The 4,313-nt window shown below is 41.4% G+C and overlaps 1 non-coding gene across 1 annotated transcript; it reads left to right on the plus strand.

Annotated features, from left to right (window-relative positions):
• Window positions 1-3,904: 3,904 nt before the first annotated feature.
• Window positions 3,905-4,012, plus strand: LOC135268500 (U6 spliceosomal RNA). Its single transcript, XR_010336815.1, has one exon. It is a non-coding gene; the product is annotated as a U6 spliceosomal RNA (small nuclear RNA).
• The last annotated feature ends 301 nt before the right edge of the window (window positions 4,013-4,313 follow it).

Here is a 4,313-nt window from a genome sequence, read left to right on the forward strand (position 1 = left end):
AATGTATTTGACAGGGATATTGCATTGCTTTTTTACTACTGAAACTCCAGTGTCTAGAGAGTGGCTGGCATAGTGTGGACCTCAATAAATATTAGTCAACTGAATGAATACAGAGGGAGGAGCATGTTTGGGCCAAGTTCTGTAGCTGTAGTGGATAATCTTTATCACTAGGGGGCAGCACAACAATATTAAGGGTTTGAAAAATGCAGTGTGTTTACCAGGTACACACATTGGAGATGAGTTTTCCAAACTCAGGCCATGAAGCAGACCCTACGTGGAAAAGGAAATCAGGAGTAGCAGAATCAACCTCTGTTTTACTGTGTTATTACTGACCTTGAACATCACTTCACTCTCTGGACCTTGGTTTCAGCATATTTTAATTCAAGGGTGTATTGGTAAGGATTCTCTAGAGGGACAGAACTAATGGAATAGATATATATATATCTAAAGAGGAGTTTAATATGCATTAACTCACACAATCACAAGGTCCCACAATAGGCTGTCTGCAGGCTAAGGAGCAAGGAGAGCCAGTCGGAGTTCCAAAACTAAAGAATTTTGGAGTCCAGTATTTGAAGGCAGGAAGCATCCAGCACCAGAGAAAGATGTGGGCTGGGAGGTTGGGCCAGTATCTCTTTTCACAATTTTCTGCCTGCTTATATTCTAGCCATGCTGGCAGCTGGTTAGATTGTGCCCACCCAGATTAAGAGTGGGACTGCCTTTCCCAGCCCACAGACTCAAATGTTAATCTCCTTTGGCAACACCCTCACGGACACAACAGTAATCAATACTTTGTATCCTTCAATCCAATCAAGTTGACACTCAGTATTAACTATCACAAAGGGCTCGCACTTGATTTGTTAACTCTGATTTACTTCTGGTTCTAACATTCCATAATTCTAAAACAAACAGAAATCACATTGAAGTACAAAGCCTACAGATGACCAGAAAGCAAAATAACAGCAGAAACTACAACCAAACAGCTAATGACATCACGATAGATCAGAACCTCACATATCAATATTAAACTTGAATGTAAATGGTCTAAGCACCCCATTTAAACAGGATACCCTCTCAGCTTCTCCACCTATTTTAATTTGACATTCAGGCTGGAAGATAGGGGCAACGAATTTCCCATAAAGTTGTATCTGAGCTACTGGAATTCAATTAAATACTCACAAGTTCAATAGAAAGTCCCTTTTGCATGAAGTAAAACTATATTAGAGAGTGAGCTTGACTCAATTTAGTTATTCCCACCTCTACTTTTTTTAATGAGATAGAGTAACATTTCTGGAAAGAGAAGAAAAGTTAGCACCACTCAGGAGATACCGGGGCTCTAAGATAGCATCACTTGAATGCTATAGTTTCTTTTTATTACTTTTGGGGAGAAGCGAATGTACAGCAATTTGAAATATAGACGATATTGCATCCTAGAAAAGAAGCGATTTAAGTTTGTCCATGGGATGAAAAGTCCAAATGTTCTTTTCTAAGTACTATCATAGAAGAATTTCGTTTTCTCCAACAGAAGCAGTATTTCCACAACAGATCAGGGGAGGGCAGTAAAGGGTTGCTGTCTCGTCAATGAAGTATTCGTAAGACAGAGAAAAAATATAGTTTAAAGTAATTTATCTTTATGTTGTATTGCCCCTAATAAAGTTCACTCACCATTTTGCTGGCTTGAATTAAAGTGTCATCAAAGGGTTCGTGGAGATTATTGTGGGCATGGAGTTAGCACGGCATCTCAAAATAAAAACTCCTCAAATTGCATTTTACCATTGCATATGAAGCCTGCAACCATAGAAAAGCAAAATTATTTTATCAGGATCAGGCATTTAAATGACTTTAATTAAATCCATGTCTTTTGTGGTGTTACTAATTTCCATTTTAGGGCAATTCTTTTTCTTAATCCAAACATTTGACTTATTTCAGAATATCCAATTCACATCCCTGTTTCACAGAATTTTATTTGAAGTAAAATCAACCTAGGAGCTTTGTGTCTTTGTCTTAGCTCTATAGATGTGTGTGGGTGTCTCTGGTTGGAAATGTACAGGGCTGATAGAGAAATGGAGAAAGAAAGCACCCATACCGTACATCTGAAGAGCACTAAATAAACTCATCTGTCTTTCTGTCTAATGTTCTGAGCAATATTAAATAGGGTACCTAGAATGCATCAAACTGTTAGGGGTGACGAGTATCCAAGTTACAAGCAGCAAATTTGTATGGATCTGCAGCCACCTCAATTCTTGTCTTCTCAGAAGAAAAAATTTGACTGAAGGGCATAAGGCAGAAGAAGAGACTGAGGCAAGTTTTAGAACACGAGTGAAAGTTGACTCAAAAACTTTATAGCGCAGGGGCATGGCTCAGTGGCTTATGCCTGTAATCCTAGTACTTTGGGAGGCTGAGGCAGGTGGATCATCTGAGCTCAGGAGTTTGAGACCAGCCTGGGCAACATAGTGAAACCTCATCTCTACAAAATAAACAGAAACAAAAAGTAGCCAGGTATGATGGCGTGTGCCAGTTGTCCCGGCTACTCAGGAGGCTGAGGTGGGAGAATTGCTTGAGTCTGGGAGGTGGAAGGTGCAATGAGCTGAGATCATGCCATTACATTCCAGCCTGGATGACAGAATGAGACCCTGTCTTAAAAAAAAAAAAAAGAAAAGAAAAAAAAAAGCTTTATAGCGGGAACAAAAGGAACAAAAAGTACACTTGGAAGAGGCCCAAGCAAGCAACTTCAAGTACAAGTGCAGGGTTTGAACTTTTGACTTGAGTTTTTTGTTTTGGTTTGGTTTTATTTTTTGGTTTTTCGTTTTTGGGGGGTTTTTTTGGTTTTGTTTTTTGTTTTCTGGTTGGTTTTTGTTTTTGCTTTTGCTTTTTTGAGACAGAGTCTCGCTCTGTCACCCAGGCTGGAGGGCAGTGGCATGATCTTGGCTCACTGCAATCTCTACCTCCCAAGTTCAAGCAATTCCCTGCCTCAGCTTCCTGAGTAGCTGGGATTACAGGCACCCGCCACCACGCCCAGCTAATTTTTGTATTTTCAGTACAGACGGGATTTCACCATCTTGGCCAGGCTGGTCTTCAACTCCTGACCTCATGATCCACCCACCTCGGCATCCCAAAGTGCTGGGATTACAGGCGTGAGCCAGCGGGGGTTTTTATGTTGGCATCATTCTGGGTCTTCCGTCCCTTCTCCCTTGATTCTTCCCTTGGGGTGGGTTGTTCACATGTACAATGACCTGCTAGCACTTGGGAGGGGGGCATGAGCAGTGTGTTTGCTGGAGTGTACGCATGCGCACCTGAGACACCTTTCTCTCTCGCTGTGGAATGGGCGCAGAAGGTCATATACCCGTTAAAGTCCACCATTTTGCCTCTTAGTGCATATGTGTGAGCCCACTTGCTAAGCTCCTGAGATCTCATCAGGAAGCTGCTGATCACCAGTTTCAGCTTTTTTCTATCTATGGGGAAAACTGCCTTTCCCTGGTGCTGGCTGTGAACAATTATTATTTTAAAGTGGTAGTGTGACAACTGCCTGACCATCACGTGACGGTCACCTGACTTTCCTGGTGCAGTATGAGGGGAGCCCTCTCCTGCCCACTCTTACCTTTCTAGCCACCTACTAAAACAAAACCATCCAAGCCAGATCCCAGCTATGTTCTCCTAATACCTGGGACTTCCTTTGTGGCACTTATCAAAACTGTAATTATCTAATGACTTGAATTTTTTTTAATTATCTATCTTCACCACCTAGAGTGCCCCACCTTCACCTCATTTCCTTCAAGGTTGTATCCCTGGCAACACTCACAATGCCTGTTCATAGCAGAGACTCAAGGTAGTCTCATAGACATCTTCAAATTCCTAGTACTTAGCACATAGCATGTAAATCTGTTTCTTGGTTAAAACTTTGGCTACTGTGCTCGCTTCGGCAGCACATATACTAAAAATTGGAACGTTACAGAGAAGATTAGCATGGCCCCTGTGCAAGGATGACACGCAAATTCATGAAGGGTTCCAAAAAAAAAAAAAAAAAAAAAAAACTTTGGCTACTTTAGTCTGTTTATAGGATACTACAGTAAACAAAAAACATTTCATACTCTTATGAAAACATTCTAGTGGGAGATAGGGGAATAGAGGTAATAGATACAAATGCCATATGCATGAATAGTTAAGCAAGTATATCGGACAGTGATAAGCATGTGTACACAGACCCCTCTACCATGTCAGGGGTCTGCTCTGGGTAATTGATAGCCAAGCATGGAGTTGAAAGCACTGTCCCCTGAAGAGCACAGAAGAGACTTCCAGACACAGGAACAGCTCATGCA

The sequence above is a fragment of the Aotus nancymaae genome, unplaced genomic scaffold (assembly GCF_030222135.1).
Source record: "Aotus nancymaae isolate 86718 unplaced genomic scaffold, 86718_ANA_hifiasm-v0.15.2.pri h1tg000040l, whole genome shotgun sequence".
Taxonomy (NCBI): domain Eukaryota; kingdom Metazoa; phylum Chordata; class Mammalia; order Primates; family Aotidae; genus Aotus; species Aotus nancymaae.